General features: G+C 37.4%; 1 protein-coding gene across 1 annotated transcript in view; it reads left to right on the top strand.

The window, feature by feature from the left end:
• The window catches only part of LOC309389125 (uncharacterized protein), an 811,977-nt gene extending 787,059 nt beyond the window's left edge, over window positions 1–24,918 (top strand). Inside the window, exon 10 of the transcript XR_014174895.1 lies at window positions 24,865–24,918. The gene's annotated coding sequence lies outside the window, so the exon portion shown is untranslated. The remainder of the gene's footprint in view (window positions 1–24,864) is intronic.
• The last annotated feature ends 1,371 nt before the right edge of the window (window positions 24,919–26,289 follow it).

Here is a 26,289-nt window from a genome sequence, read left to right on the forward strand (position 1 = left end):
ATATCCATGGGCTCAACCTCCTTCATAACCAATAATTTAAACAACCACATCAGAACAGTGTCTTGCAATCTCAGCCCATCTCTGAAAATCTGCAGGATATCCAGTCAATGATATTGAATATCATCAAATCATTTAATAGGGCAGGAAGCAGTTGTCCCCTTATCCATATCATTTCTGCATAGATAGCTATTGCTTAGACCTGAAACCTGACTGGAAGACATCCAGACAATTATATTTGTTCAAAGCCTTCTGTAGTTGTTGCACAAATATATTTTCTACATCTTACCCTTAAAAAAAGAATTTGGAGATGGAACAATAGTTATCTTGTGTAAATGGTCATGTTATGGTTTTTTTGAGGAGCATAAACACCATGTCTTTCAAGACCTTTAGCATGAAACTCTCTGTCAAGGATGTTTTAACATCTTCCAAAGTCAATTCCTTATCCTTTCTTTGGTAGCTTATAGCAATCAGCAGGAGCATGGACAGAATTTATATGTTGTGGATCTCATTCCACCAAGAACTTAGTGTCCTTAGTGTCATCCAGACTCCCAGGCTTGAAAGAATCCCAGATTATCTTGCAAAATATTATATTACATTACATTCTATACATATAATTTATGACTTCAAATGATTATGGGTTTTTTTCCCTCAAAATACTTATCAAAGTAATCTAGCAATTCCCATCAAGAAACAGGTTATATTAAGCACTGGACAACTTTTTGCATATGCATTAAAAATGGAGAAATATTGATACTTCACTGCCCTTACCCTCACAGTGTAAACTTGAACCTGAGGTTATACCGATGACCAGAGAACTGTATTCTATATTTTCCTCCATCTTCTAAGTCATTTTCTCAGGAATTTTATTTCCCAAAATTCATCAGGAATGTAAGGAGTAGTCCTTGATTGACATTAAGAAGAGGCTGCCTAATTCTGTCAAGCATCTTGTCACCTCTGCATTCTAGGGTTTCAACAGGCACCTTATGAAATAGCAGAAGAGATTGCTGGGAAATTATTCCACAAATTATTTCTGAAAAACAATTGGATTGTAATATTATATATATTGTACCATTTTAATGGCCCCATCATGCCTGAAAAGAAATGGCCATGAGCTGTAAGGTGACTAGAAAGACATGGTGGTTGAATGCATAATCACAAAAAAGGGAATAGCTTGGGGAAGTAGTCTTTTGAGTGATGCAGGAAGAACAATATTTTAGCTGCATCTCCAGGTTTTTTGTGAGGTTGATTTCCTAGTCTGGCCTATTAGTTGGAGTTGACCTCAATCTATAGTAATGGAACTTGCATATCTCTGCCAAGCTCATCCTCCTTATTCTTCACAGCAGTCATCCTCTGACTTCTCTACAAAATGTCCTCTTACTAGACCTTTGTTTTCTGAGATGCAATATTGAACTTGTCTGAATTCATGTCTTAGAGGTTTTTAAACAACAGTACTTTTGGATGGGAACATGGTGGCTCAGTGACTAAGACACTGAGCTTGTTGATCAGAAAGGTCAGCAGTTCAGCGGTTGAAATGTCTAGCACTGTGTAATGAATTGAGCTCCTGTTACTTGTCCAAGTTTCTTCCAACCTAGCAGCTTGAAAGCAGGTAAAAATGCAAGTAGAAAAATAGGGACCACCTTCCGTGTGCCTTCGGCATTTAGTCATGCCGGCCACATGACCACAGAGACATTTTCGGATAGTGCTTGCTCTTCGGCTTTGAAATGGAGATGAGCACGGGAATGAGTCATTCCCTAGAGTTGGGAATGACTAACACATATTTGTGATGGGAATCTTTACCTTTTACCTTTACCTTACTTGTGGATGGATCTTGATGACTGCCTAGAGAACAATGACCAAGATAGAAAATTTTCAAGGTTTAAATTAATCATTTTCATTTTTTTAAAGTGCTAGGTGAAATAAGGTGTACATTTTGAGTTTTTCAAGAACTTAGACTGAATTTCCCTTAGGAGGAAACTGTCAATTCAATAAAAATTTAACTGTGTCTTGCATTCATAGTTAAGGTCAATAAATTCTACCATTGTTTTTAAAAAGAAATTTTGTAGAAAGTACTACCTTCTACTAAATATGCTGAGTTACTCCTGTTCTCAAAACATGTGGTTTTAAACAGCAATAAAAACCAAAATATTTTGTTATATGAAATGATATGATGAAAATCCTGCTATAAAATTGTAGTGTTGAAATTATTTATTTGAATGAAATCTGTTTTAGGTACAAGAAATGTTTATTTTATTTTCCATACTTATACCATTTGAAAATGCCATCATTAATAGACTCAGTTGGATTGCAAATGCATCAAAGAACTCTTGCACAAAATAGGACCCTTCTTAAAATCTGTGCTGTTTGTGGAGTTCAGAAGTGTATGCATTAGGGATTTGTTAAGGTCTGAAAGAGTACATCAATGTAATGGAATGTCAATCAAAACAGCCTATAAAAGCAGACTTTCTAATTAAAGCAGAGATTTGACTTGATGTCACAGACCAAAACAGATGGTTATAAAATGCTTTGCAATCTTGAAAACGCAACAGAGTCAATGACTTCTCTGCTGTTCTGGAGTTGTTAAAGACAATACAAAATGATGTAACCTCTTCTATATACAAAGTGAAATGGGAATTGAGTGGTATGATGATTTCCTTGACTTTACAAAAGTAATTGACTTTTAACTTTTTCATTTCATTAAACTCTTTGTTTCTAATAGCTATATAATGATGCAAGACCAATATTGCTTTGGCTTCAAGGATGTTCATCTCTCAGTTTGTTTAAGGGGGTCAACAAAAAGCCTTATTTATGCTGTGTCTTGTGCCAATGCAACATAACCTTGATGTTTTGGTTTTCCAAAGCTTTTGAGAACCCAATATAGCTCTTAGCACACTCAAAACAGGATCAAAGCTGTACAGTCTAGCATGCATTCTCTGATCCAGACTTAATTTTGAATTGTCTATAGACAATTTGAGACTGCTTTGCTGTCTTGTCCTCATTCTTGCTAACTCTTAAAAGTGCTTCCCAAAAGATGAAGCTGCTAATTGTATTTTTATTCTTTCTTATTGTAATTTATAGACATATTTTAGCTATATTGTGAATAAACTTTAAAAGTTTGGCGTGGAGCTATGGAATGCTGCTCTTCGCTGTTTGAATAATAAATCTCATATTAATAACTAATTAGACTGATTCTCATAGAATGTAATAAACTTCTTGATTGCAGCTGAAGAGGGAAAAAGAAGAAAGAAAGAATGAGAGAAAGTGAGTATGATGCATTGGTTAAGATGCTGGAATACTGGACTAAGACAAAGAAGACCAAAATTCTAGTTTACTTAGTCACAGAATCACTTCCTGTTAGCTCTAGACTGGGAAGTCGAAAAGCTTCTATTTAGCAACCTACACCAGCATGGTAGATTGTGGCCCATAAGATTCAATTAAAATACCATCTTCCGGGCCGTAAAATGCTTTAGGATGAATATTTCTTCATATTCTTATGCTGCACTTGATTTCCATAAAAGTTTTGTTACTTTTATTGTATGGTAGAACTGTGTTGAGATCCCAAGGTAAATCAGATGGTGATTTTTAAAGCATTTTAAATATTTTCTTTTTCACTGCTCTTTTTGGAAAATTCCATGTCAAAAACGTTTCTTGCTGCCCATAGAATAATATAACAGAATTACATAATAAGAATAAATGGCTGTCTTAAAGATAGTTCAATAGTGAAAAACATGACACCAAAAATAATTTGCAATTGAAGCTTTGAAATGGAATGAACGTTCAGAGAATCAGCATTCTATCATTCCTAAGAGAAGCTTTTGACATTATGAGTTTTCAGATCTGAATAAGTACAATGACAATAAGTACAATCTTTATTGTCATTGTACTTAAATACAACGAAATTGTATTTAAATGAAATATTTGAAGAACTATCCATGAAAGTAGAAGTGGAGCAAAACAAACCTTAGGAAAAGGTCAAGTTCCAAAGTATACTGAAGAATACAAATTACAATGTCAGTCAAGAGACTGTGACACAATTTAAGTGAGAGATTAGAAGGACCAATATAAATGATAAAATTCAGACACTATACAGAGGGTGATTTCTTTTGAAGAGATTTGGAAAATACCTAATAAAACAGTAATAGAAAAAAGATTGATAGATCCAACAGAAGTGGATAGCCAATAGACAGAGTGTTTTGCATGTGTTATTTATGAACAGGTAAGCTGAGATGGTTGGCATTGGCAGAAACAGCAAGAATATGATATAATTATTTCCTACTTCTGCAGGAAGGTTCAACTAATTAAATTCTTTCACCACTATCTTTGTTAGAGCAATAGCCAAAATTTGAAAATCCAATGGAAATATGAATTGTTACCATATGGGCAAGGAAGCAGGAGGATAAGGATCAAAGTTTCAGATTATGACAGAGAGGATGATGAAATTTGAGGTTAGTGAGGCATGATATCTTTTAGCTTTTTTCCCCTCTTGGCTCTATATTTCTTAGTGAAAGTATATGCAGTGTGCATAAAACGAAACAAAACACCTCATAATGACATATTACACTCCCTGAAGACTTTGCAATAATCAAGTCATAGATTCCACAGTTTTAATTAGCATTGAGCAAGTTGCTTGTTTTGGGTTGTTTTGCTCCTTTACGCATATTCATTGCTGCATTGGGAAAACAAAAAAGTTCAACTAACAACATTTCTGAGAAAAGCTGACTGCTTTGTTTTTATGTGAACAATGGAAATACTTCTCTTTGAATACAGAACTAAAACAAAACAAAAAATGCAAAAAACCCAATTCTTTATAGTTTTAATAATTGGTTATGGAAAAAGCTCTATTTGTTGCATTTTCACATTTTTTCTTTCTAGGAAAATAATATTTAAAATGATGTTTAATTAAATGATGTTTTATTAATTAGCTTTCTCAAAGTTAATACCTTTATTATGAAAAAGATATATGAGATTTTTGATCTCTATTTTCGTCACCATCTATCTGCACACACCCATCCTCTATCTATCTATCTATCTATCTATCTATCTATCTATCTATCTATCTATCTATCTATCTGTCACTCTCCTTTACAAATACACAAACACACACACGCGTACAGACACACAGACACACAGAAACACACACACACACACACACACACACACACACACACACTGCCTGCCACATCCAAGATCATGTAATCTAATATGCCCTTGGTTTATCCCTCTCTTTTCTTTTCTTTTTTTATGAATAAAACATAATTTCCTTTTTCATGTTCTTTAAATTGTATGAAACTAGGAAAATGATAATCTATAAGATTTTTAAATGTTTCTTTTGTTTGGAAATTGCACTTTCCTAAAATACATTTTGTACTCTTCTGATTAATTCTGCCTTCTAAAATTCTGTTTGCCATATATCTATTTTTATCTACTCTCCTTTTTATCTCTGCCAACATAAGGTCTGACATTTTAAGTATTCATTAATAAATGGCCTAGTTGTGTTTTACTACAGAATATTTATCACTCTGAAACTCATGAAAACAGCATATACGGAGAACTGATATCCAAGTGCAATCATTTCTGAATGCCAGAAGTGGAAATTCATTGTCATACTATGACAACCTTATATACTCATGATCCCATTTAGAAAGTCATGCAAAAATTGACATAAATACTTGGCTGAACATAAAGGTAAACAGAAGCAAATCTATAAGCAAGTTTATCTATTTTCTCTGAAATTAGCTTATGTAATGGCTGGATCATAATACATTCTTCTGAATCTTCTCAATATGATTGTTTTCTAATTTTTGAACATATACAAATAACACACATACACACACACGTGTGTGTGTATGCTTGTGTGTGTGTGTATGTACATGTACATATACATATACATACATGCATATGTATGTATGTATGTATGTATGTATGTACGTATGTATGTATAATAATAATAATAATATTTAATGCTTCTAGACCGCCCCCTCTCCCGCAAGGGACTCGGGGCGGTGTACAGTTCATACAAAATATAACAGGATACAATAAAATTAAATTAAATATGTACAGTTGACAATTGACATGGAGGAGGTTAAAATGTAGTTAAAAGAACTGTACAAAGCAGATATAAAATAAATTCGAACCCCTAAAAACAAATACAGTAAATTAAAAAAATCCCTAAAATAACCAGATATAATACATTTGCCAGGAGGGACAGTTGAATTATGCCAGGCCTGCTAGTTGGAACAGGTGGGTCTTCAGCTTTTGCCGGGAGGAGCGGAGGTCAGAAGTGGTTCTAATGTCGGGGGGGAGGTCATTCCAGAGGGTTGGGCCCATAACAGAGAAGGCCCTACTCCTCGGTGTCGCCCGCTGGCATTGCCTAGTGGACGGCACCAGGAGAAGTCCCTCCCTGTGTGAGCGTATTGGCCGCAGGGATGTATGTGGGAGGATGCGATCCCGCAAGTAACTAGGTCCCGTCCCGTATCTATCAGTGGTGGGTTTCTGCCGGTTTGCACCAGTTCAGGCAAACTGGTTCATGACAGGACCCGGAAGTAACCGGACCCGGAAGTAACTTCTGGGAACAGGCACCGGCCCTGTCGCTCGATCCCCCTTGTCGTCCTGTTGCAGCTCGCTCGTTCCCCCACCCATCCGCACTAAACTAGGCTAGCCCAGCCTGCCACTCACTGATTGGATGGAGTCCAGCCAATCAGTGAGCGGGCTGGAGGCGATCCGTTTAAAAGTGTGGCGCCAAGGGCCAATATTCATCTTTTGAAAAGAGTCTTTCTCTTTTGGAGACTTCTCTTTTCAAAAGAATCTTTCATTCCCGAGCAGTCTTGCATCGCACTTGCTGACCGGGTTCTCCATTTCAAAACTCCCTTCCCTTCGCCTTCCAGGAGCTTGCTGCTTCCCTCAGGTAAGCAACTAAGCATGAGGGGGGGCGGCGGGACTCGGGAGGCTAGCTTAGCCAGCTTATGAAAGCCACGGGCTGGCGTAGGCCACGCGGCCGAAGGCAGGCGGGCGGCGGTGGCGGCAGCGTCCTATGTCATGAGGGCGAATGAGTGAGCAGCGGCGGCAGCGGCCTAACTTTCGCAAAGGAAGGCCTTCAGGCCTTCGCTATCGAAAGCTGCGGGCTCGTGTATGTCACACGGCCAAAAGTGGGCGGGTGGTGGCGGCGGCGGCAGCAGCCTACGCCACAAGGGTGGGTGGGCGAGTGGCGGCGGCAGTGGCCTAACTTTCGTGAGGGAAGGCCTTCAGGCCTTCCTTAGCGAAAGCCGTGGGCTCGCGTATGCCACGCAGCTGAAGGCAGGCGGGCGGCGGTGGCAGCCTAGCTTTCGTGAGGGAAGGCCTGAAGGCCTTCCCTATTGAAAGCCGCCGGCTCGCGTACGCCACGCGGCCAAAAGCCCCCCCTTCTCCAGCCTCGCCTGGCTAGCTAAGCCTGCCAGGCGACCTGCTTAGTGACAACCCTGGCCTTGTCCCTCCAGTCCAGTGTCTTACCTGTCCTGCTGCCTCTCTGATTGCCTGCTCCCTGTTGCATCCATCCATCACATCGGAGTCGGATCCATCGCATCGGAGTGCTGCTGATTCTGTATGCTGGTAAGTGACCTCGTCTTTTTTCTTTTTTTTTTTTAATGTATTTTAAAATAATATTTTATTTATTGTGCATAGAATTTTTTAAAATAATTTTACTTAAAAGTATTGAGTATAGAATATTTTTAAATGGTTTACTTCAATTTATTGGGTTTGGATTCTTTTTTAAAATTGTCTTAGACTATTTAAAATAATATTATATCCAAAATAAATTAAAATAAACCATTTTAAAGTATTCTATACTCAATACTTTAAAATGTATTGTGCATAGAATTGTTTTAAATCATTTTATTGTAATTTATTGTCTATGGAATATTTTTAATGGTTTCCTTTTTAATTATTGTGTGTGGAATAGTTTGAAATGGTTACAGTATAAATTATTGCTGGTGGAATAATGGTTACAGTATAAACTATTGCTGGTACAATACCTTAAAATGGTTACAGTATAAATTATTGCTGGTGGAATACTTAACAATGGTTTTTAAGGATTTTTTTATTTATAGAATATCTTTAAAAAATATATTTTTAGGACATTTTTATTTTTTAATTGTTTATAAAATATATTTACTACAAGAAATGTTATTCCTTTTTGCAAATGTTTTCTTTGTGATGCAATATGTTGCTTTTAAGTGTACAGACCAGGTTTATGTGTCTCAAAGTGGCTGCTTTTCTATGGGCAGGCCAGGTTGGTGCAAGGCAGCTTTGCCAGATTTTGTGTGTTTCACCCTCATTGTTTAGGTAATTCTGAGGTGGTTGCTGGTTCTGTGAGCTTCCTGGCACTGTCCTTTATAATTTCCCACAATGCTTTGATGGTTTTTATTCCAGTGGCTTTGTCTTTCCTGTCGTTAGGGTTAGGGGTAAAAAAAACTGGTTTCATTTGCATTCTTTTTTGTGGCAGGGGGAATTCTTTTTTTTTTGTGTGTGTTTTCCTGGCACTGTCATAGTTTGTGTGGGTGTGGGTGTGTAATGTCCAGCAGTTATCTACGAATTAATAATGATCTAGCAATATTTCCTTATACATTTTAGTAACCTTTCCTTGCATAATTGGTGTTTTCTTTCATACTTTTGGATTTCTAATTTCTGTTTCTTTTAGTTAGCAATTACTAAAACAAATCCCACGTGAAAACGTATTCAAAGCCTTCTTGATTTTAATTGTCAATTTATTTATTCCTGCACATTGTAATATTTATTCATTTTCATATCTCTGTTTTTCCACTGTTGTGCAAACACAATTCCAGCAGCTGCTAACATGTATAAAATTAAATATATATTGTACTCCCTTTCAAATAGCCAACAAAATATTTCTGGGTTTAATTCCATATCTTGCTTTACCATTGCTTCTAACCACTAACTTCTGAATAGCTACTTGGACCGACCTAAGTAGTGAACCTAATTCATATACTCCTGTTTTTTGGAACTGAGAACTAAATTTCAGAAAAAGGAAATAAGGTGGTGTGCAGAAGACCATCAAGCCAGTGAGATCCTTCCTCTGTAAGTAGCTGTCTTTATTGCTGGGTGTGCTCTGTGCTGGGTTCATCCTTGAGATAGTAAAGTCTTGCTTTCTGTGTATCTCCTTTGTGCTCCTTATTGGAGCAAAGTGGTGAGGTGGTGGTGCAGAAGACGCAAAAAAGGACAGTAATTTTCCTTTTCTATTATTTTTTGTGCTTGTTTCATCCTAATGCAGTGCATGCAATTAAAGTCTTGCTTTCTGTGTCTGTCCTTTGTGTAGGTTATTGGAGCAAGGTGGTGAGGTGGGGGTGCAGAAGACCAGCAAGGCAGTAATATTCCCTCTGTAAGTAGCTGTCTTTATTGTTTTGTGTGCTGGTTTCAATACAGTGCATGCAATGAAAGAGTTCATTTCTGTGTCTCTTCTTTGTGCAGCCCATTCATTGGAGTCAGTTATACTGAAGACTGGCAAGAACAGTCATCTTCCTTCTGTAAGTAGCTCTTTTATTGTTTTTGTACTTATTTTAATCTTATTGTAGTTCATCCAATTCAGTGACATTGTCTTGGCCACTCCCACCCGGTCACATGGCCGGCAAGCCACTCCCACCCGGTCACATGGCCAGCAAGCCACTCCCACCCGGTCACATGGCCAGCAAGCCACTCCCACAAAGCAGGCCACACCCACAGAGTAGGTTCCAAAAAATTTTGAAACCCACCACTGGTATGTATGTATGTATGTATCTTCTTATATTAGTGTAAAGCCAGTCTGTTTTACTGCCCAATATATGGCGAGAAAGCTTGAGCAGTTTCAATATCCAGGTATATATTTGCTAGTTTATTTAAAAGTTGTGATATGGATGATGAATGTTACTTTTGGAAATATTTTAAGGGCTGCTTCCAGAATGACCATCTTCTATATTTTTAATGCCAAGGAAATATATTTGGCATTCTACTGATCAAAAGTTGAATATAAGAAAATAATATGACTCCTTATACGATTGGGGCCTTGACAAGGTGAAGGGACCTGTGTGGGTAAATGAAATCATGAGCTAAGTCATCGGACATGTATATGTCCAGAAGAGTTTCTTAGGGGGAACAGCCCAGACTAACACCAATCACATCTACCAGCCCGTATTGGACCAGAGTGGCAGATTATGATCTATTCATTCCACATGCTAATACAACTGCAGAAATGGCCCTCATTTTTCAGAGGCCCTAGAGCAACCACCCAGGGCAGTGGGAAGACCTGTCCAAAGACAGAGGGTGCTAAAAATCACTGGGTAAAATCACTGGGCTGCCTTTGGTCTTTGGGCATAGGAACAGTCAACATTCGAACTATGAAAACGAAAGCTCGACTTGAAGATTTAGTTGAACTTGATAGGACCAGACTACCAAAGTACCAAATAGTACCAGGTAGTATCAAATAGTACCAAAGACAGACAATGAGTTGTGTTTTCTCATCAACTAAATTCTGAAAGACTCTAGTAAAATTTAGATATTCCTGAAGAGCAGGAACTTTATAGCATGAACTTGTTTTACAAGAAAAAAGCTAGCACAAAACGGACATGGAAGAGTCCATCAGGTTACACAAGTGAAATTGACTACATCATGTCAAGTTAAAAAAAAAAAAAACATATTCTGCAATTGTACTGTCATCATTTTTTTTTTAATCTTGAAAGTGATTATAGAATGGTCTGAGCTAAAGTGCAGATAGACTGTCAAAAAGAGTGTATGAAAATGATAAAGACGTCACAAAAATATAGTGATAAGCTGCTAAAGGAGAACAGCAATTTTGTGATTAATCTGTCAAATTGCTTTACTCTATTGTAAGATTTGGAAGAGATGAACATTACAGACCAAAATGAAGAAAAACATCCTTGAATCTGCTACATCTACAGTATAGCACCACTGGAAAAGCCCATGGTACAGTCAAAGATCTCTGATGAAACTATTGATTTAATGAAAAACAACAGACAATGAAGAATATGAGAAGTTTCGCTAATAAACTGGAGCATGTTGAACTTTGCAAGATGATAAGAAAACATATCCAAGAAGAAACATGAACCTTGTGAAAAAGGCAATTGAAGAAAACAAAAAGATTAATAGAGATTCATATTATTCTCTTCTCGCAAGACCCAGAAGAGTTACAAAGACACATACAAGAGATGAAAAAAAAAGTCAGGCTATGTTTATTGTCGGCAACAAAGAAAGAAAAAAATATCTGGAGAAGAACTAGACATAGTATATCACTACATATACCTTGGCCAATGGATTTCAATGGAAGGTGATACAATAAAGGAAATTGAATGATATGTTAAATGTGATTGGCAGGCATTTGGCAAGCTAAGCAGTGGTGGATCAGAGATGGTACGCCCCGGTACGGACATTCTGGTACGATGCTGCGGAGGGCCCACCCACCTGCCTGTTCTCCTTACCTCTATTTAAGCCGACTGGGGCATTTGTGCACACGCACACAGTGTACAGTGCCTGCACAATGCTCCACGAAGCAGCTGGAGTGTCGCAGGGTGGTGGTGCGCATGCGCGTAGTAGACTCCTGGCTCCGTTGCAGCATACCGGTTGCGATGGGATCCGGAACCCACCACTGAAGCTAAACATAAGTTTCAGGAACAATCTGCCCCCATGCCTGAAGTGAAAAGTTTTTGATAAGTGTGAGCTGCTTGCTCTAACATATGCTGGTGAAACATGGACACTAACCTCACAATCAATACAAAAGCTAAGAGTTGTACAAAGAGCCATGGAAAGATACATGTTCGGTATTACAAGACGAAATAGAAAGACCTGCACATGGATTAGAGAACAAATGAAAATATGTGATATCATCGAGAAAGTAAAAGAATTGGAATGGAAATGGGCTGGTCACATAACAAGAAGAACTGATGGCAGGTGGACCAAGGCAGTCATAGGATGGATCCCACTTGATAAAAAGCATCTGAAAGAGACCTAAAACAAGATCAGCAAGTATTGTGGGCCCAATTGGCAAAAGAAAGCTCAGTACTATGTATGTTGAAAACATGTGGAAGAGGCCTTCACTCTGCAGTGGATAGACAATGGCTAAAATGATGATGAAATAATAAAATGTAGCAATTAAAGGAAGCATTAAAATTTAGGATGCATAAATAAATCATACTTTTGAAATCATCGGAAATAATTCTGATTCTAAACAGGTGGTTTGATACAGTCAGAAGGTCCTAAGCCACGTTTTGTTTATCAGAGACTTGCATGATTGAATTTTGTAGAGATTTATTTTGAAATGTATATGATAAAAAGCTTTGTAATTGTTCTTCTTTTCCCTACCCTCAGAAACTGTCAAGATAACAGCTGAATGATTTCCTTAGGGACTGAAGAAGCACTCTTGTGTCACTGTGAGATATAAAAAAGATGCTGGTGGAAAAGAGAAGGGAGAGGGGAAGGTGGGAAGTTGGTTTTTATTCTACAGAAGCTTTAAAGTTGTAGCTGTGACTTAACAACACAACCTTCCCTGTTAGTCAAAAAGAAATAATCATTTCTCCCCATTCCATTTCTTCATCTCATTTGACAGATAACACCTGAAACCAAAATGTCAGAGAAATCATTGTGTTTCCTGTCACTGCCATGCTACTCTTTTATTAAAAATGCTTGTTACATACCGAGATTTTTCCTTGTCAGCATTAGGATGTACCTAGTTTACACTGAACTTGAGGCTGGCATTTCCTGAGGTAGCTGGAAGCTATTGAAGGGAGATCCAATTTATCTTAATTTTTGAGAGATGAAATTATTCATAAGGTGACAGAGGGAGAGGGTAGGGACCAATAAGCTCTTCCCCTATTCCTTCCCTTTGTGAGGTTAATAACATTGCAAGCACAGTGAGAAAATGATTATATGCTCCTTAGACTGTATGGGAAACAACTGGCTTGTGAATAGACTAAGAATGGGTAACTAATATGACACCTTTTATTCATGCAAATCTCTGTTTCAAAAAAGCTTCAGTGCCATTCATTTGCATAATTTTGACTAAGTATTACCAAAGAAAGGCACAGCTAGTGGACCTGAAGGCGATCAAAGACCGAGAATCTCCTAAAAATTGCTACCAAAACTACAGTTTATTTTAACAAAGTGGTAGAATACAACGGAATATAATAATATTAAAGACAATCATATACATCTGAATTAAACCTATGTAATTTGCATGAAGTTTAAATTTAAAATCTTCCCTCCTCTGGAATGGTTGGCCCCTTGAAGTCTGGATGGTCTCCATCCTTGCAGACTTCTGGAAACAGGTGAAAATGTGGTTTTCAGGAAGGTATTTAAAAATTAATTGTATAAGTATAATTGTATAACTTCCCACAATTCTGTAATTTCATATCTTGTACTCTAATTTATTATTTTATTCTGACTTGTATCCAGTGTTTAAGACTTAAAGACTGACAGCTATCTAATGTCTAGCTAGTTTTAAGAAGTAAATTAAAATTCATTAAATTAAATTATTAAATTCATTGGCCCTCTTCCCAAGTACTTTTTGGAAGATCTTTTTTAAAAATTGGAAGTATTTTACGGTTGTCTTTCATTCTAACACAGCTTTCTCCTTTTTAATAATTGCCAGACATCTTAGATTTGCTTGAAAATTCTAGAAATGTCAATTACAAGTCATATAAAAAGGCCCAATCTCATTTGAGCTGAGTTGAGCTTCTGGAAACTTCATTAATATAAACGATTTGCTATTTTTTTTAACTTTCCACACAAATCTTTAATCCTGACATTTTTAGATACTCAACAATTGAACTTTTAACTGGCTTTGACTTTGTTTAGTATTTTAGAATCAACCATGGTCAGCAAGGTGCTGTAACTATGTTGGAAAAGACTATGTTAGTTAATCAAGACATAGTTCAAAATGAACTCAAGTTACTAATAGAATATAGAAAAAGATATAGTACATGAGGAACTCATCTACCCTTCTCAGTATTCTCAGATGAATTTTATTTGTGCTAAATGGATTCAGTAAAATCTGAAAACATTATAAATACTTATTTGAGGTATCAAATTAAAAAATTTTTTTTGACAAAGATGCTATAATTCTGTTATAATTATAGCATTTTGGCAGAAAATAGTGCAGATTGACCTATTTTATTAATTAATCTTTTTTCATCTTTCTTAGTTTCAGTAAGAAACAGAAATATAGTTAGTAATTCATTTTTATGTTCCTGCTCTTATTCTTAGATTTTTTCATACCGATGAGACTCTGAAGTATTATTTTAATAGTTTATACAGTTGGATAGATATATTGAGATGCAATTTTCAACTCTCCAGCACTTCTGCTAATTTTGGTTTTGACTGAATGGATTCTAAAACACATTAGGCTTTTTTTTCAAACTGTGAAACAAAATCTTTTTATTGCAGCTTGTCATGTATAAAAACCTATCTTATAAGTGACATTTATTTTAAATTCATGCTTAATTTTTTTCTATCATGGTTTCTTAATAAGCATGGTTTTTTGGTAAGTAATAACAAATGTTCTATCAACCAAACATAAAAAAATGATAATACTCAGGCAGATAAAAAGTGCTTATATGGTGTGAAAAACAAGCCACCCTGTCCAATGAAATGGTGATGGAATGATAACATTGAGGAATATGTGGAATCATAGAATCTAGAAATCAAAATGTCTTTTATGTACTGTGTACCTTGATAAGTAAAGTTTGGTTTGTACTAATGTATAACAATCTCAGTCAGGCTTCCCAACCAGGACTAATAGCAAACCACAGTTTCTGTCATGGTGCCTGCCCTCTATAACATCATCTCTACAGATATTAGACTTGCCCCAATTCTATTCTCCTTCTGTAAGCTAAAGACATGGCTCTGTTATTGAAAATAGGGTCCTGAGTGTATGGTTGAACTAGCACTATGGTTATCCTAATTGTTGTCTTAGATGTTTATTTTTTTTATTTTTTGCTTCTTGACTTCCATTTATGTTATTTGTTTGTTATAAAGTTTTATTTTGTTTTCCATCATTGTTATCCACCAGAATCATGTAATTGAGATGGAATGATGTACAAATTTAATAAATACATGAATAAATAATTAGTTATGGAACCGGAGAGAGCTATGAGGTAGAGTGCCAAGACCATTGAAGTCAGGAAAAAGTTTTCAAAATAATAGCAAAACAAGAAAGAAATGGCTTGGAAACACAATTAAATTTAATGATTTCTAATGGAAAAAACTTAATTCTATATATAAAAATGCCTCACTTGATAAAATATGCACATAAAAGATCTTCAAATAATAACTGATTGAAAACTATATGACAACATGAATTAGTTGCTGATTAAAAAGGTAAATGCAATGAAATTTTAGTTTCACGGGTAGTAATAGTTCCACTTTAATCAGCATGAATCAGGCTCTGCCCTGAGAACTGTATTCTAGCACTGTTCAGATCTTTGAATGGGTACATTGATTTGATGAAGCTTCAATTAATTCAATCAAGGGATACCAAAGCATTTCATAGTCTTTTCATAGAAAGACTAAGGGGGACATGATAGCAGTATTCCATATTTGAGAGGCTGCCACAAAGAGGAAAGAGTCACCTTATTTTACAAAGCACCAGAGGGCAGGACCAGAAACAATGGATGGAAACTAATCAAGGATAGAAGCAAATTGGAACTAAGGAGAAACTTTCCTAACAGTGGAGACAATTGACCAATGGAACAGCTTGCTGTCAGAAGTTGTGGGTGCTTCATCACAGGAGATTTTTAACAAGAAACTCGACAAACACTTGTATGAAATGGGTCTCCTGCTTGAGCAGAGATTGGACTAGAAGACCTCCAAGGTCCCTCCCAGCTCTATTCTGATCGATTGACCATAACTTTTACAGGTTAATGATGGTTGCTTTTTCTTTTAATTTACTTGTTATAAATAATATACTATGACCCCCCTTCTTCCCTCACCCACACAGAACACGCTCTGGAACAATACTACTTTAACAGGATTTATTGCACAGACAGACAGAGAGATCCTTGGCAGTAAACCACCCGACAAGGCTCACAGACACGAGACACGATAGCAGCTATCCAGCATGCTACGTTTCCAAGACCAAACTTCTTGAATAATTCCTATGTTGACTTCTGCAAAGGGCGTATGCTCAATCAATCCTTTTATAGCCTGAAGGGGAGTCTACTTATCAGCAGCTGAGAGCCCTTACCACCGATAACTGCACCCTTGCTCCCTGCGTCTGTGGACGCGGCAGTAACGAGCATCTAAGAACTCCCTGCTGATCTCTGATTCACTGTCCTGTGACTCCTCCCCACTGCTCCAAGGCATGGCATCAGGAGCCCCCCTCCTTTGGCTCTCACCACTGCTCCATGCCTCAGGTGCCTCCTGGTGGCTGACCAGACTCTCCGATCCCTGCTCAGAGTCAGAACCCTGCCCAAGGTCCTCCTCATTCTCCAGAGCCGACTCATAGAGACCCTCACTCTCGGAGTCTGGTGGCAGCTCCAATGGCTCCTGCTGGGCCACAACACTATGCTAAAACTAAACTTCCTTATATGTAAACTACCTTTGGATAGCTTGAATACTGTGATGAATTTTCTAATACTATTTTTGTATGTTTTTTTTTTTTTGCCTTTCATTAATCTTTGAATTGACCTGACTAATGTATATTTGGTCTTTATTCACATTTTAAAAGCACTCAGCTTATTTCATGTAGTCATCTACAAGTAAAAAAATTAACTAATGAAATGTTCACTTGTAAATGGCTACATGAAATAACCTGAAAGTTAATAAAGTGAATAACAACCAAAGTATGTTAGTTTCAATAGTAAATTATGTTAATTTTATTAGTGGCCAGCACAATTGGGAGCTAAGGTCAGCTGACAATAGTCTAAAATGTCCTTATTTTTAAAGTCTACATGTTTAATCTCATGGAAATCATTGTATGGATGATAGATTAACACTGAAAAGACTTGTTTTAAAATTTATGTTTTGGGGTTTAACTGATGCCAATTGCACCCACGTTTTCTAACCAGCAATGTCACACCTCCTAGTATTCAGAAAATTATTTGCTGTTTGATTAAAGTAAAACTATGCCATTGGTACAGCAGTAAGAAAACCATCATTTCTCTGTGTTTCTCCTAGAAGAGTTTAGGCTTTGCTAATGGTTTTTACCTAGATTGATCTGCCAAAATCAGTGATGTGGGTTTCCTATAATCCTTGAAGATGTGCATGTAGAACTTGGCCAGAACTCTGTCCAAAATGAAACTATTACTGGATTTCAACACTTTCCTTTTAAACATAAACATTTCTATCTCTATGTATGGGTGGGAGGGGGAGAAGTTACGATGGGCAAATATTGAAAGCAATGTCACACAGTGTCAAACTTCCTTATTTGCCCAAGCCCTTGTATTCAGCTCCATACATCATGCATAAACACATTCCTGGAAGGATGTCATGGGGAAGAACTTGAGAAAATGATCTCCATTCCAGACTGAATTACATGGCATAATGGATTAAGTTGGAACTAGACATATTTTGCTAAAATGTCAAAGAAATGTTTATAACCCTGAAAGACATTCAAAACTGTAACTAATTACAATAGTTTTCTTTATCTGGATATGTTCAAGTGAAGTATGGACAGCCATCTATTCAATAGGGATAATTCAATTCGAATTCCAAAAGAATTTACAGCATTCATGTGGCACTTCCCAACTCAGTGAGTAAGTGCCTTGAGAATATGTACTAATATTATGTGAATGCTATTATATATTAATCTTAATGTAAAATTCTGTTATTTTATCTGTTGGAACAATGTGTTTTGTATATTATATAACTTAAACAATTCATTACATAACTCCAAATAATAGTTGCCTGAGTTTTTCAGGTAAGGAAAAAAAAGGAGAATGAATTTTAAAAAGATCAATGTATCTGTACAAATCTTTATAGCAAAATCCTACTTTCTCTCATTTCCTGATAGTGATTTTCCCCCGGTACTCATTACTGACACTTTATTCCAGCAAAAAGATGCCGTGCTTTTATACAATATGATCATTACTTATAATGTTGCTGTGGAAGAACCAAAGAATGCTAGTTTAACCTCGTGCATGTTTAAAAACTTTTCATTCCTTAACTTTTAGCCCCCTTGTTTATTCAAATGAATTAGCAATGTGGGATATAAATAAAATGAATAAAATTCAAGAAGAATAAACATCTGTTGTATGACTTACTAGTTCAGCAGTTTAAAAAATCTTTTTTACATTCCATTTTTGGGATATTTGGTTCATCCATATAAAAGATGGTTAACTGAAGTTTAGAAAAATTCTTAGACCTTGAAGATCCTTTAAGTAGTTTTGGTATAATAGTAGCTTATAGCCAGTACTTGGTGACTTTGGAATGGCTCCAAAAGGGGAAAAAAGACACTCTGCTCTGAAAGTGAGGGTTATGATAGCAAGAGGCTGGCAACACTGATTCCTAATTCATCTATGAGTGGGGTTCCAAAAAGAAAGATACTTCACTATAATGGATTGAAGATTGAAGGCCAAGCCAAAACAGCATCTGCTTAATTGAATGTCGCCTGTTATGATAGTAGAGACTGCAGTTCAGGTAGGTTATTAACCTTTAGACTGTCATCCTGGCCTGGCAAAAATCAACCATTATGTAAGGTTGTTTAGCTCCCTTACAGGCCAATATTTGATCTGAAATATTTAAATTAAAATTTTAAATATTGATATAATACTTCCATAGTATAGCCATATTGCCTGTACATTTGCTTTTTGCTGATGATAATATCAATAGTATTTCATACATAAATACCCTTCAATAAAAACTTAAAGAATGGAATTCCTTGTAAACAGAAATACAAATCTTAAAACCAAGGGTCGGGGTACAGTGGAGCTTGCTGCCTTTAAAATTCGTTAACTGGAATTTTTCTGCTAGGGTGATTGCATTTTATTTCTTGTTCAGGTGACCATTATAAAATAGACATAATATGAATATGATATGAAGTTTTTTATTTATCAGAATTGCAATAAAAATGAATTAGAGTCAAAATGAATTTTAAGATCCATAATCTGAATTATTATATTTATATTATAACTTATATATTAATATATTATATATACACTATACTATGTTATCATTTTATATACAATTATATAAAATATTACATTACACCAATGAGCACTCTTTCTACGGTATAAGCAGAGCAATGCAATGTTGTGAAAATCAAATACACATTGGAAATAAAAAATATTCAGATTGCTGAAATATAGAAGCAGCATCATACCAGGCCATCTTTGTCCTTTTATTCATTGTTTTTTAAAGCAATACTTCTTATTAATTAAAATATAATAACATATTTTAAATAAAGAAATAAAGTTGTAAACGTGTTGCAAAATGGTAGGAACCGAAAATTTAAAAATGTATGTGTGAAGGATCAGGTTGCAAAAGTGTTGAAGAAGTAGAATTGGGGTAATAAAAACAACTGGTAAAAGTAGGAAGATGGAAATTAAATAGGAAACATAAGGAACAGGCGTCTTGGAAACAGTAAGGAAATTAAATGTAGTTAATTTAGCTATGCAGCAAGTTTGAAGTGATAAGTGCAGGGGAGAAAATAGATAAGCATAATAGATAAAGAAAAAAAGAAAAAAAGTTAACCTTGTAAGAAATATTCTCAGGAGATAAAGAACATAGTAATGAAAAAAGATTGAACTTGCGGGGAGAAAAAGGAAGTTGGAAAAAACCTTAGAGATTATTTACCACTTTCTATAGGAATCCATTTCTACAATATCTCCAACAAATGTTTAAATATTTCTAATGGAGAAGGGGCCATCTTTCTGAAAACATTCTCAAGAGTCTTACCAGTAGGATTCCCCCCCCCCCCCCCGATGTTCAGCACACATTTCTTCTGTGTAATTTAAGCCCTTTGAGAACTCTTTAGATACCTAATGACGGATTGTAGTTCCCTGCAGGCTTTTCTTTTACAGGTTAAGCATACACAATATTAAGGTTCTCCTTCTCTCAGGACCTTAACATTATGTTTGTTTTTCTCATTTTGTCAAAGTCTTATCTAAATGTTCAGAAGTGTATCCAATACAACAGATGAGGTTAAGCAAAACAGAATAAAGAATAACAGACTTCTCTTGACTTTATATTTCTGATGATAGAGCCTATGATTGCATTGGTTGTGATTGTGGTTTTGGCTTTGGCTTTTGTTTTGTATCACCCTGTTGCCTCATATTCAGTTTGTGATTTATCAAGACAACATTGGTTTTCACATGTACTATCACCTAATAGGTTTGCATCCCAAGATATTCATGCATTTGATATTTTGTTATTAAAATTCATTTTGCTGTTCTTTTCATAATATTCTTATCTAACAACAGTCTCTTAAATCTTGATGTTGTCCTCAAAGAAACTTGCCATTTCCCCTGTGTGTATGTTGTCTGTAATCTGATAATTAGATTTCTTCAATCTCTTATCTAAATCATTTATAAAGATGTTAAATGTCACCTAACTAAGAGTCTCTTTGCTGAGTGAGATGGGTGGCATATATATTTAACAAAAGAACAAAGAAACAAACTAGCTTAGAACAGATTCCTGAGGTAGATCACTTTTTACCTCCTTTCAGTTTGATGCAGAGTCATTGATTTACACTAATTGGATACAATTATTCAACACACACACCCTTGTATTCATCTAGTGACAGCAGACTGCCCATTATTTCATATGTTCTGTACTAGGATTCATGGTGGGCTTATCAAATGCTTTCCCGAAGTTTCAATGTTAAAAGTCAAACATGTAGGAGAAAAATGAAAGATCTCAATTCTCCCCTTCCAGAAATCATTTGGGTTTTATTCACTCTGATCCAGCTTTCTGCCTTGGTGCAACCTGCTTTGTATATTCATATTGCTACCACCTACATATATATGACATATTCTCTTATTTAATGCTGGCATGTTGGATGGATCGCACACAAAAAAAATGCAAGAATGAAATAAACACTATAGTCCCATCTCCATTAACTGTTCATGAACTTGAGGTGTATGCCAGTGGGAAATCTGTTCCCCTCCCTTGAAAGGCAGAAGAAAATCACAAGGCTTCATTTTAATTAAGAAGAAGATGCAAATGTTTCCCTTCTATTCTGAGCACCACCATGTGAAAATTATAATTGTCACAGAAAATATTTCTTTAGAACTGCTAACACCAAAGAGAGTTTAAAAAATTCATTTCCAGCAGAATGATACAAAGAAGAGCAGCCAATGTCATGGTTTACCAGCCTACTCTTGTTTAGAAGCATTCTGAACTAAAAGGTTTCCAAGATTTTTCAAAAAGAAAAACCATGCAAATCACACATGCTTAAAACATGAAAACAGAGACAATAATCACACATACTAAAATATGAAATAGATATACTTGCTAGTATGGTTCCTTGATGATAAGAGTCATCTTCCATTTCCTATACATGTTTCACTTGATTGTTAGCATTCACGGTGATTTCCTAATTTACTCCTCTAAACAGAAACATCCTGGTTTAGGGGAGGTGGAGCTGATGTCAGGATGATACAATGTGCGATCTTGGAGCTCTAGGATCGCCATTGATACCTCTGCTGCTGGACGGTCCTTTTGGACCTAAACCATCCCATAGAGACAGTGATAGAGAAGGGCACATCCTACTGATCCCAGGGACATTGCAAAGTCCCTGGTAGATCCAGGAGAAGCCCTTTTTCCTGGTGACAAAGAAGCAGTCATTGAAGCTGCTGAAAGTTGGGACAGCTCCAGAAATGGAAGACAAGCAGGAGAGAAAGTGTGCCAAATTGGTGAGATAATTTTTTTACTATTAGATGAGAGAACACCCCAAAGATTAAAAGTAAAGTTAAATTGAAGATAGAAGAGGTCAAGCGGTGAGATTAAGCCTGAGTCAAACTTAGTGTGTTATTTTTCTTTAATCCTATTACAGGTGGAATTTCTACAAACACTTATTTTTTAAACTGGACTGACTTTATCCCCCCCCCCCTTTAAAGATTTTCATTGTTTTTCTTTTTTCAATGCCTTATAATATTTTCTTATAATTTTTCCCTTTCCTGGAATATAAAGAATATAAAGAGGGAAGTGAATATATATGAAAGGAAATAACACTGCCACTTAGAGGCTTGGAAATATTGTTTTTCATCTCTACATTTGAGCATTTGATAATCTTGTGCAAAGTAAGAGATGGTGTTACACTTCAAGGACTTTGAGTTTGTTTATTGAAAATCATAGTGGGAAGAGCACGGATGTTTATACAGGTACATCTCTGGGTACTATCAGAGTGAAAAGCTTGGAGTGGGAAAAATGATTGCACTGAATTGGGAAAGAGAACAGTTCATTTTGTTTGGAAAAGAGTCTTGGATTTTACAGCGGCAGTGTGCACTATTGGAAGAAAAGATCAATACAGACAATGTTGCAACAGGGAAAAGGAAAGGAAGTGACATTGCAGATGATAATGCAAGAAATTCAAAAAATACAAGTAAGAACAGAAAGCATTGAAAAGAGATTGGAGATTATTGGACAAAGAACAGGAAAAAATAGATGAAAAAAATTGAAAATAATCACCAAACAATGATGAAATATAAGGACAGATCTCAAAAAACGGAATAAAAAGATGAACAAAGAGATAAGAAAATTGGAGGTATTGACAGAATGAGTGCTGTTGAAAAAGATAAGAGTGGAATATTGAAATGGGAGATCAATAGACTAGAATTGTACCTCAGATTCCAAAAGATAGAAGAAGAAAATTTGGCAGAAATAATGATAGAAATTCTGGCATAAGCATTGATGATAACTAAAGGGAAGATGATGGAAGGAACGGATGAGGGGTTTCAAGCCTTCACAAGATACACAGTGAAATATAAGTTGCCACGAGATGTCCATACAAGATTTACTAAAAAAGCAATTAGAATACAAATACCACAAATGGCAAGAAATAAAAGATTGCACTACTATGGATGGATACAGGATGATGTAATGAAATGTTATAATAAAACTTAATTTGAATTTATTTAAAGTTGGAATATTTTGTATAAAATGAAGCAATAATAGCTATAGTCAAATAAATGATTAATAATGATAATAATTGTATACATATATATCAAATTGATAATACAAGATTCTATATAAAGTGTAAGTGAAGACTATGGTGAGAATGTACAAAAAAAGTTTTGTAACCAACCGACACACTGTACAGAATTGGAAGATGTTTTTATGTTTCATGTTTGTTTGTACTTGTTTGTTTAAAAATAAAAATAAATGTTTTGTTTTTTTAAAATGAAGCGTCCTGGTTTAGATAAGATCTGTGCAGAACATCAGTTATGTGATATATCAAGTCTATGAATATGATCACCTTATTTCTAAAAGCAAAGAATCTCCACAGTCCAGTTGCCTTTTGAAAAAGCACCTTTGAGACAACTATGACCTGGATGATTGAGAATCTCCACAGAAGTCTTCAGGTCCATTTTCATGGCTAGCAGGCTCTCAACTCTCTAGATCTTGGGGAGGGAAGAGATGAAAGTTCCACAATGTAGGGGTAGCAGAAGAGAAGTCACAAGGTAGCATTATAAAATGGACAGAACATGTAGCACGCCAATGCTATCTGATCTTGTTAGGTGGGAAAAAAGGGGAGATAAGGAAATTCCTCAAATATTCTGATGTGCCTTCTGTTACAAATGTTTTCATTTTTTCTCTTAGCTTCAACTAATCTATTTTATTACTGTAAACACAGAATCTGTACTACTTATATTAGATAATATAATAAAAAAGACATAGCAGCTGATCATAGCTAGCCAATGCACAATGTAAATAATGAAAGGAGGCAGAAAGAATCTCATCCTATTCATTCTTTTCAGTATCTGAGAATAATAACAGTTCCAATGCCTTTCATCTTATTAACTTGATATTAGTTTTCAAGAGGCAGCAGTAATTTTGAAAGGCAACATAAAATACTTATCTTTTTTCTGAATATTAGGCTAAGAACATTAGAAACATACATAGCCCCTAGAGATTAACATATTGCTATGTAGAAATATACATGTGTCTAATTAATCTTAGCTACCATTAACTGACAAAAATATGGATTTCGTTTATTATTTATATACAGATTTTCATCAATCTTTGTATTTAGTTCAGAGCATTCAATTAGTGGATGTTATATTTATCCTTCTTTTAAGTTACAAGACATAAGCAATATACTGTCAGTACTTTCTTTAAAAAAGCATAGTTTCTATCTCATATTAGAGCAATGTGCTTTTGTGGCTATAGTACTATCAATTTTGGTTACTTCTTTCTGCATTTATTGAAAGGTAAAGATGGAAAACCAAAAGTCCAGGGCCACATGCAGCTTACTGAAGCCTCTTCAAAGACTGTCAGCCAAATGCAATTTATTAAGTAATGGAATGGAAAAGAATATTAAATCCCTAGAAAATTACTGTACTATCTGTGTATGAAAAATTTATCTTTTTGTCCTGATTCCATCGGTTTTTTGAAATAAGTACCAAGCACATAATTTAGAAGCTGAAGTCACCCTCTGCCTAGGGGGAGAAAATGAATACCTGTCAGTTTCACCTTCTTTGAGAAAAAGTTTTCATGAATCTGGAGATTTACTTTGTTGAGAAACTACTGATTAAAGCTATGCTATCTAGCGTTCTAGCCAGCATCACAGATGAGACTCTTTTTAGCTGTTCTACCTCTTCAATAGATGTCTCTTCGTGCTGCATCAGGAGACAAAATGCTGCATACGTATGTCATCTTCTTAGAAACAGAGGCTATTCAGAGTAGATTACAAAGCTCTGCAGCAAATAAGAAAGAACATAGCTCTGTATGTTTCAGTGACGTGCGGTGAGGGTTATGGCTGGGGAGGCTGGTGACGTCATCAGGAAGGCGGGGAATGGGACCACGTGTGCGGACCACGTGTGCAGACCACGTGGTCTCGTTCTCCGCCTTCCTGAGTGAACATTAAGGGGACCGCGGCGTAGCATTACTTCCTCCACCGGCACCAGTCCCTTTCACCCCGCTCAAGCCTTGCCGCCTGCAGCCACCGCCCGCCCTCGCTGCTCCTTTCGTTGCTTGCCCGCCCGCCTCTAAGGCACGCCAAAGCCTCCTTCGTCCCCCCCCAGCGCGCGCCCTTTTTATTTCCCGCGACACCCCACCCATTTCGGGAAAGCTTTCCCCATTGCCTGGGGGGTGAGGGGGGCGGCTCCTCTCCCCCCACTCCCTCCGTCCCTGCCTCTCTCCTCAGCCCCAAAGCTCCGTCCGCGCGACTCACTTCCAAGGCGATGGCTGCTCCATCCCGCTCCGGCTCTGGAAGCGACCGAAGATCAGGCTGCGTCGCTCGCTCGCTCGCCGGACTGCTTCGGCGCCATTCTGGCTACCTTCGTCCATCCGCACCCGGGATATGCGGAAGCAGTCCGGTGGACGAGTGACCGAAGATCTCGCTGCCTCGCTCGCTCGCTCGCCGGACTGCTTCGGCGCCATTCTGGCTACCTTCGTCCATCCGCGCCTGGGAGATGCGGAGGGAGAAATGTTGTCGGCGCCTCCAGATGACGAACCAGTCACTTGCTTTCGTCATCGGGAGGCCGATAACATTTCTGCCTCCACGTCTCCCGGGCGCGGATGGACGAAGGTAGCCAGAATGGCGCCGAAGCAGTCCGGCGAGCGAGCGAGCGAGCGAGGCAGCGAGATCTTCGGTCACTCGTCCACCGGACTGCTTCCGCATCTCCCGGGCGCGGATGGACGAAGGTAGCCAGAATGGCGCCGAAGCAGTCCGGCGAGCGAGCGAGCGAGCGAGGCAGCGAGATCTTCGGTCACTCGTCCACCGGACTGCTTCCGCATCTCCCGGGCGCGGATGGACGAAGGTAGCCAGAATGGCGCCGAAGCAGTCCGGCGAGCGAGCGAGCGAGCGAGGCAGCGAGATCTTCGGTCACTCGTCCACCGGACTGCTTCCGCATCTCCCGGGCACGGATGGACGAAGGTAGCCAGAATGGCGCCGAAGCAGTCCGGCGAGCGAGCGAGCGAGGCAGCGAGATCTTCGGTCACTCGTCCACCGGACTGCTTCCGCATCTCCCGGGCACGGATGGACGAAGGTAGCCAGAATGGCGCCGAAGCAGTCCGGCGAGCGAGCGAGCGAGGCAGCGAGATCTTCGGTCACTCGTCCACCGGACTGCTTCCGCATCTCCCGGGCGCGGATGGACGAAGGTAGCCAGAATGGCGCCAAGGCAGTCCGGTGGACGAGTGACCGAAGATCTCGCTGCCTCG

This window comes from Natrix helvetica (assembly GCF_964273705.1).
Source record: "Natrix helvetica genome assembly, chromosome: 3".
Taxonomy (NCBI): Eukaryota; Metazoa; Chordata; class Lepidosauria; order Squamata; family Natricidae; genus Natrix; species Natrix helvetica.